The 9,197-nt window shown below is 38.9% G+C and overlaps 1 pseudogene across 1 annotated transcript; it reads left to right on the top strand.

Annotated features, from left to right (window-relative positions):
• Positions 1-5,544: 5,544 nt before the first annotated feature.
• On the top strand, positions 5,545-6,799 carry LOC309805123 (ferritin light chain-like; annotated as a pseudogene). Its single transcript has one exon. The product of its transcript is annotated as a ferritin light chain-like (transcript).
• Positions 6,800-9,197: the final 2,398 nt, after the last annotated feature.

The raw sequence follows: 9,197 nt of genomic DNA, 5'->3' as shown, positions 1-9,197 counted from the left end.
TATGAGAAATGCATGTTAACTATAAAGACACAAAAGGTTAGAAGTAAAAGGACAGAATAAGATATACCAGGCTAACACTAATCAACATAAAGCTGGAAAGCCTATATTAATATCACACAAAGAAGGTTTCAGAGCAAAGAATCCTGCCAGGGACATATAAATTCAATTCATAAATGATAAAGGGTCAATCTACCCACAAGGACATAACAATCTTAAACATTTATGCAACTAAGAGCAGAGTTTCAAATAAACATGAAGCAAAAACTGATAAAACAATACAGGGAATATAGCCAATAATATTATTGTATAATAACTTTGTATGGTGTATAATCTATAAAAATATCAAATCACTATGTTGTACACTTGAAATTAATATAATATTGTAAGTCAACTATACTTCAATAAAAATAAATAAGATGGGGAAAAAGACTGATAGAACTACAAGGAACAGTAGATACCCCATAATCACAGTCAGAGATTTCAATAGCCCTCTCTCAATAATTAATAGGGCAAATACAGAAAAAGTCAGTAAGGCTATAGAAGACCTGAACAAGGCTGTCAACCAACATGACCTAATAGATGTTTATAGAAGCCCCCTCACCTGAAAACAGTAGAAAACATCGTCTTTTCAAATGTATATACAATATTTATCAAGATACATCATATTCTGGAGCATAAAGCAAGTCTTGATAAGTTTTAAATGACTCAAGTCATAAAAAGTATATTCTGTGACCACTGGAATTAAAATAAAAATCAATAACAGAAACCTCCATGTAATTGGAAACTGAATAACACACTTTTAAATAACTAATGGGACAAAAAATCAAAATGGAAATTAGAAAATATTTTTGAACTGAGTGCAAAAACACATCATATCAAGATGTATGGGATGCCTCAGTGGTAGGGTGAAAAATGGCCCCCAAATATATATACATCCTAATCTCCAGAACCTGTCAATGTTACCTTATATCAAAGAAGGGACTTTGCAGATGTGATTAAGCTAAGAATCTTGAGATGGGCAGATTATCCTGAATTACTCCAGTAGGCCAGCGTGATCACAGTAATTCTTATAAGAGGAACCAAGGAGAAGTCAGAGAAGAGGGTAATGTAATGACAGAAGCAGAGGTGGGGGTTGTGTACTTTGAAGATGAAGGAAGGCGTCACAAGCCAAGAAATACAGGCGGTACTAGAAGATGAAAAAGGCAAGGAAACAGATTCTCTCCTCAGAGTTTCCAGAACGAACCAGCTCTGCCAGCACCTTGACATTAGCTCAATAAATCTGAATTTGGACTTTATTTATTTATTTATTTATATTTATCTATCTATGGCTGTGCTGGGTCTTAGTTGCGGCTTGCGGACTCTCAGTTGTGGCATGCGGACTTAGCTGCGGCACGCACACTCTTAGTTGTGGCATGCGTACTTCTCGGTTGCAGCATGCAGACTTCTCAGTTGCGGCATGTGGACTCTCAGTTGCAGCATGCACATGGGATCTAGCTCCCTGACCAGGGATCTAACCTGGGCCCCCTGCATTGGGAGTGCAGAGTCTTAACCACTGGACCACCAGAGAAGTCCCTGAATTTGGACTTTTAATCTCCAAAATTTTAAAAGAACAATTTTATATTGTTTTAAGCCATTAAGCTTGTGGAAATTTGTTACAAAAGCAACAGAAATCTAACACAGCCCTTAAAACAGTATTTAGGAGGAAATTTATGCTACTAAATGCCTCACCTTTTGCCTTATGAAACTAGTGGGGAAAAAATGAATGAAATCCAAAGTAGCAAAAGAGAGGAAATGATAAAAATCAAGAAGAAATCAATGAAATAGAAAACAGGAAAACAATAGAAATCAGTAAAACTAAAAGTTGGTTCTTTAAAATCAATAAAATTAATAAAACTCTAGCCAGATTGATCAGAAAAAGAAAAAGAAAGAAGGCACAGAAAAGAAAAAGAAAGAAGACCAGTATCAAGAACAAGAGAAGTGGTATCACTAGAGAGTCTAAGGTATTGAAAGAATAATAAGAAAATATAATGAATAATTTTGTGCCAATAAATTCAACAACTTAGAAAATAAAATGGAGAAGTTCGGGACTTCCCTGGTGCCGCAGTGGTTAAGAATCTGCTTGCCAATTCAGGGGACACGGGTTTGATTCCTAGTCCGGGAAGATCCCACATGCCACAGAGCAACTGAGCTCATGTGCCACAACTACTGAGCCTGCACTCTAGAGCCCTAGAGCCACAACTACTGAGCTCGTGTGCCACAACTACTGAAGCCCGCATGCCCAGAGCTCATGTGCTGCAACAAGAGAAGCCACCACAATGAGAAGCCCGTGCACCACAACGAAGAGCAGCCCCCGCTCGCCCCAACTAGAGAAAGCCCGCGCGCAGCAATGAAGACCCAATGCAGCCAAAAATAAATAAAGAAAATACAGAAAAAATAAAAAATAAAATAAAATGGAGAAATTCTACAAACTACCAAAGTTTATTCAAGGAGAAGTAAATAACTTGTATAGCCCTATATCTGTTAAAGAAATTGAGTTTATAGTTAAATATCCTCCCCAAAGAAAAGTCCAGGACCAGATGTCTTTACCAAATTCTACCAAATATTTAAGGAATAACACTAATTCTACACAAACTTCTCCAGAAAATTGAAGAGGATAGAACACTTCTTAACTCACCTATGCGGCCAGCATAAACCTGATACCAAAACCAGAGAGATATTACAAGAAAACTACAGAGCCATATCACTAAAGAACATAGATGCAAAAATTTCAAATAAATTTTAAGTGCAATTTGTATCTAACTATATATAAAAATGATAATATATCATAATTACATAGAGTTTATCCCAATGTATCCCCATTACATGGCACTTATCCCAAGAATGTAAAATTGGCCTAACATTCAAATATCAGTCAACTTAACTCACCATACAGGATTTTTTTTAAGCTAAAAACTAAAATAACAACAACCCTGTATGATCATTTCAATAGATGCAGAAAAAGTATTTGACAAAATCCATCATCAATTCTTTAAAAAACAAAAGAAAAAACTCTCAGCAAACTGGGAAGAGAAGAGAACTTCTTCAATCTGATAAGGTGCCTTTACAAAAAACCTATGGCTAACACCATATTTAATAGTGAATACTGAATATGTACCCACATATGTTCAGGAATAAGACAAAGATATGCACTTTTGACATTTCTATTCAATGTTATATTGGAGGGTCTAACCAGTGCAATATGGTTAAAATAAAGAAATAGGTGCCAGATTAGAAAAAAGTAAAACTGTCTTTATTTATAGAAGACATGATTGTCTATGTAGAAAATCAGATGGAATTTATTTAAAAGGTACTAGAATTAATAGATGAGTTTAGCACCAGCAATTCCACTCCTGGGTATATATCTGAAAAAAACAAAAACACTAACTCGAAAAGATACATGTGCCCCAATGTTCATAGCAGCATTATTTACAATTGCCAAGATATGGAAGCAACCTAAGTGTCCATCAACAGATGAATGGATAAAGAAAATGTGGCATATATATATATATATATATATATATATATATATACACACACATACACACGCACACAATGGAATACTACTCAGCCATAAAAAAGAACAAAATTTTGCCATTTGCAGCAACATGGATGGGCTTAGAGGGCATTATGCTAAGTGAAATAAGTCAGACAGAGAAAGACAAATACTGTATAATATCACGTACATGTGGAATCTAAAAAATACAACAAACTAGTGAATATAACAAAAAAGAAGCAGACTCACAGATATAGAGAACAAACTAGTGGTTACTAGTGGGGCAGGGGGGCAATATAGGGGTAGGAGAGTGGGAGGTACAAACCACTGGGTGTAAGACAGGCTCAAGAATGTATTGCACAACACAGGGAATATAGCCAATATTTTGTAATAACTGTAAATGGAAAGTAACGTTTAAAAATTGTATTAATTAATTAATTAACTAAATGAGTTTTAGCAAGTTGCAGGACTCAAGGTCAATAAATAAAAAACAATTGTATTTCTATACACTAGCAACTAACAATTAGAAATTGAATTAAAATTTACATTTAAAATAGCATAAAAATATGAAATACTTAGGGATAAATCTGACCAAAAATATGCAAGCTATGTACAGTGAAAACTATAAAACATTGCTGAGAAAAATTAAGGAAGACTTTAATAAATGGAAGAGGTATGGTGTTCATGGAAAACTCAGTATTGTTAAGATGTCAATTCTCCTCAAATTGTTCTATAGTTTCAACACCATCCCAATCAAAACCCAGCAAGCTTTTTTGTAGAAACAGACAAGCTGATTCTAAAATTCATACGGTAATGCAAAGGATCTCGAATAGCCAAAGTGTCTTTGAAAAAGGAAAACAAAATTGGAGGATTAATGCTACCTCACTTCAAGACATCATAAAGCTACAGTAATCGAGATAGTGTGGCATCAAGAAAGACAAACAGATCAGTGAAATAGACTGAGTCCACAAAGAGGCCTACACATATATGAATAACTGCTTTTTACAAAGATACAAAAGCAATGCAGTGAAGAAAAGATAGCCTTCTCCACAAATGATGCAGGAGCTACTGGATATTCCTATACGCAAAAATGAATTCTGATCCACACCTTGCATCATTTTAAAGATTAACTAAAAATGGATCATAGTACCAATTGTAACCTTAAACCTAAAACTATAAAATGTGTCTTTTTTTTTTTTTCTGAGAATGAGAAAAAGAACAGGAAAGCAAATTTTGAGCTTCAGTTACAAAACCTCCTTAGAGTCAATTTAATGAATGTAATATTTTAGTCATGTCCAAGCCTTCTGGGAGCAAAGTCTAAATTGCCCACTGGGATTCCAGAAGTATCCACAAAGGAGTAGAGTTTGTTATTTGGGGGCGTGGCTTCCTGAAGGTGTGGAAAGTCTGCCTCACAGGCAGCTGACCTCCTCCTCCAAAGGGCCCAGCCAGACTCCTGTCTGACCACTGCCAGATAGATGGGGCCAATAAGATAATAGGACAAGAACTGTGAACACTAAAGGGTAATACTTGGTCCCCACTCCTCCTGTTCCACTAGGGAGAGATTTCAGCCACACCACCTCTGCTGGCCTCAGTCCCCACCCCTCCATGTCACCTTGCCGATAGGGTAAGAATGAGTTAGTGAGTTTGGAAGAAGGAACCGAGTATGTTTAGCTTAGCGCCTGCCTCTTTCCTCTTAGGACGTGTCCCTCTGGTCTGACCTGTGTCACAGGATAGGTTCTTGTGCCTCAGGTGAGGCCTGAGGTTGACCAGCTCTGTCTGGGACAGGAAGGGGAAGTTTAGGGGTGAGAGGAAGTTTTAACAAGTTCACTTCAGCCACACAGCCAGAGATACAGTCCCTAACCAGTTTTATTAGAATAAAGGTGATATTTTAAACGAAAATAAATATTGATTGATGGATGAATGCATATACAGTCTATCCACATGAAGCAGAATCGAGGATTCAGAGGTACAGGTGAGAGTTGATTTATTCAGTAGAGAGTCCCCTAGAAGTCGTCTTCAAGTAAATCATCTTTTCTTTTTATTTTTTTTTAATTTTTTTTTTATTTTTTGCTTTATAACAAATTTAATCAGTTATACATATACATATACATATACATATACATATGTTCCCATATCCCCTCTTAAAAAACGTCTATCAGGGGCTTCCCTGGTGGCGCAGTGGTTGAGAATCCGCCTTCCAATGCAGGGAACACGGGTTCGTGCCCCGGGCCGGGAAGATCCCACATGCCGCAGAGCGCCTGGGCCCGTGAGCCATGGCTGCTGAGTTTGCGCGTCCGGAGCCTGTGCTCCGCAACGGGAGGGGCCACAATAGTGACAGGCCCGCGTACCACAAAACAAAACGCCTATCAGAAGTTCCGCAGTTCACAAGGCCAGAGGGTCCTGTGTATTTGTCTCTTGCTTCAGTAGCATTTGGACAGAACAGACCCAGGGACGCCCTTTCCTCCAGCCTCGCAGCACCCTCCAACCTTTTCTCCAGTTGCAACCGTCAGAATCAACCCCTTAGCCACCCTCCGCCTCTAGGACCAGCCAACACCACGAGCTCCCAGATTCGTCAGAATTATTCTACCCAGGTGGAGAGTACCGTCTACCCACCCCTGGTCAACATGCATCTGCGGGCACTTAGCTCTCTTTTGGGCTTCTATTTCCCCTGGGAGGACGTGGCTCTGGAGGGCACGGACCCCTTCTTCCGCGAATTGTCGGAGGAGAAGCCCGAGGGCGCCTAGCTGCTCTTGAAAATGCAAAACGAACAGAGCAGCCACGCCCTCTTCCGGGACCTGCAGACGCCATCTCAAGATGAGCGGGGTAAACCCCAGGACGTTATGGAAGCCGCTGTTCTCAGGGAGATGAACCTGAACCAGGCCCTTTTGGATCTGCATGCCCCTGCCCCGGCAGACCCCACCTCTGTGACTTCCTGGAGAGCCACTTCCTAGAAGAGCAGGTGAAATTCATCAAGAAGATGGGCGACCACCTGACTAACCTCACAGGCTGGCCTGGCCCCCAGGTTGGGCTGGGCGAGTTTCTTTTCAAGGCTCACCCTCAAGCACGACTCAGAGCCTCTGGAGCCCAGCGGCTTTTGAGGAGCCCTTCTGTTGTCAGGGCTTCTGCCTGAAGCCTTTCTCTGCAGCCACTAGGCATCATTTTAACCACCCTGGAGCCTTTTCCTGAGCTTTGGACCAAGTGGGAACAATAAAGCTTTCTACAGGGAAAAACAAAAAAACAAAAAAAAAACCAGGAGAAGTTCCCAAGTCATTGTGATCTCAAGTTAGGCAAAAATTTCTTAGATCTAAAGCCAACAATTATAAACTGGACTAAATCAAAACTTAAAACTTCTTCTCTTTGAAATACATTAAGAAAATAAAAAGAAAAGGCACAGACTAGGAAAAAATGTTTGTGAATCGTATTTCTGATAAAGGTCTTGTATTCATAATATATAAAGAATTCTCAAAACTCAGTTATTAAAAGCAGGGGCTGGAAAAGATATTTCTACATTTGTGTTCATATAGCCTGTTATTCACAGTAAGCCAAAAAGTGAAAGCAGGGACTTCCCTGGTGGCGCAGTGGTTAAGAATCTGCCTGCCAGTGCAGGGCACACGGGTTCGAGCCCTGGTTGGGGAAGATCCCACATGCTGCGGAGCAACTAAGCCCGTGCGTGCCACAACTACTGAAGCCCGCACGCCTAGAGCCTGTGCTCCGAAACAGAGAAGCCACCACGATGAGAAGCCCATGCACCACAACAGAAGAGTAGCCCCCGCTCGCAGCAACTAGAGAAAGCCTGAGCGCAGCAACAAAGACCCAACGCAGCCAAGAATTAATTAATTAATTTTTAAAAAGTGAAAGCAACTCAAGTGTCCACCAACAAAGGAATGGGAAAATGTGGTATATACATACAATGAAATATTACTCAGCCTTAAAAAGAAAGGGAATCCTGACACATGCTACAATGTAGATGAATCTTGAGGGAATTATGCTAAGTGAAAGAAGCCAGTCACAAAAAGACAAACACCGTATGATTCCACTCATACGAGATACTGAAGAGTAGTCAGACTCGTAGAGATAGGAAGAAAAATGGTGGTTTCCAGAGCTGGGGTTGGGTAGAACTGGGCAGTTATTATTTAATAGGTAGAGTTACAGTTTTTCAAGATAAAAGAGTTCTGGAGATGGATGATGGTGATAGTAGCACAACAATATGAAAGTACTTAATGCCATTGATCTGTACACGTAAAAATGGTTACGATGGTAAATTTTACGTTACGTGTATTTTACTGCAATTTACAGAAACCTCAGTAAATAGAAAACAACTCAATTTTTTAAATTGGGCAAAGTATTTGAACAGACATTCCCCAAAGAAGATAAACAGATGGAAAATAAGCACATGAAAAGATGCTCAACATTGTCAGTCATTGGGAAAATACAAATTAAAGGATCATTACATACCTATTAGAATGGCAAAAATTAAAACTACTGACCATACTAAGTTTTGGCAAGGATATGGAAGAACTGGAATTTTCAGGTAGTGTGGATAGAAATGTAAAATGGTATAGCCACTTTGGAAAATAGTTGGGTGGTTTCTAAAAAGTGAAACATACACTTTCCATATGTGATCCAGCCTTTCGACTCCTAAGTGTTTACCCAAGAGAAATCAAAACATATGTCCATACAAAGACTTTTAAAAAAATATTTATAGCAGTCATATATAATGGCTAAAAACCTGGAAACAACCCAAATGTCCATCAACAGGTGAATGCATAAACAAATTGTGGTATAGCCATATGATAGACTACTACCTGGCTCCTTTTTTTTTTCTCCTGTTTATTAACAAAAGGAATATGGATGGATCTCAAAATAATTATGTTTAGTGAAAGGAGTCAGATAAAACAACAGTACTTACATCAGTACATACTGATGATTCCATTTACATAGCATTCTAGAAAATATGCACTAGTCTCTAATGAAGGACAGCAGATCGGTTGCCTGGGTATATGGGGAGGAAGCAGGAGGATGAGATTACAAGGGGCACGAGCAAACCTTTGTGGGCGTTGGATATGTTCATTACCTTGATGGTGGTGATGGTTTCATGGCTGTATGCGCATGTCAAAACTTATCAAATTGTATTCTTTAAATATGTACAGCTTATTGTATGCCAATTTTACTTCAATAAAGCTGTTAACAAAATAAACAAAGGAGCTTTGCGAGCTCAGACTTGATCTGCCTCAGTAACTTCCATCTGTTGGTGGAAACAGAGATTGAGAATAATAACAATTTGGAATTTTCACTTTGGGAAATAACCAAGGAAGACAACCTGGGATGAGAAAAAAAAAAACTGCTGAGCCACATGGAGAGTTTTAAAGAGGTCGAAAACTGTTCATTTTCTCTGCATTTAATCAACATAGAAAGCCTCAGAGTCACATGATATTGGAGCCAGGAGGAATCTTCGAGAGATGAAATAGTCCAATTTCTTTATTTTACAGATGAGAAAATGAATCCAAGTGAAATAAAGGGACTTGCCTTAGGTCACACAACTTGCAGAGCTAAGAATAAAATGTGAGTCCTCTGAAGCTTACTCTAATGCTATTTAGTTTTCTTCATCTAGCTAACCTAAACCCTTGGGTAATTGTTAATCTAGGCTATTTCTCTCCATTCCACC

Source organism: Mesoplodon mirus (genome assembly GCF_964341445.2).
Source record: "Mesoplodon mirus genome assembly, chromosome: 5".
Taxonomy (NCBI): Eukaryota; Metazoa; Chordata; class Mammalia; order Artiodactyla; family Ziphiidae; genus Mesoplodon; species Mesoplodon mirus.
This window is presented reverse-complemented; position numbering and strand designations above follow the sequence as displayed.